Consider the following 222-nt stretch of genomic DNA (forward strand, 5'->3'; position numbering starts at 1 on the left):
AAGCTGCTGTACACTTCGAAGGGCTAATGCCTGGTGCCTTTAGATTCATAAATAGGGGTCGCAATGAGGGAAAATGACGGACGTCATTTATAGTGGTTTTCCGTTGCATGGAGGTGAAAAGCAGATACAGTCCCCATCACCTTGCTCGGATATTGCAACAAGATTGACAAAAACAGATGCTTTCCACCTGTAGACTGTGCTTTCAATTCTTTGCCTGCAGGT

Source organism: Eimeria mitis, genomic scaffold, assembly GCF_000499745.2.
Source record: "Eimeria mitis Houghton genomic scaffold, Emh_scaff621, whole genome shotgun sequence".
Taxonomy (NCBI): Eukaryota; Apicomplexa; class Conoidasida; order Eucoccidiorida; family Eimeriidae; genus Eimeria; species Eimeria mitis.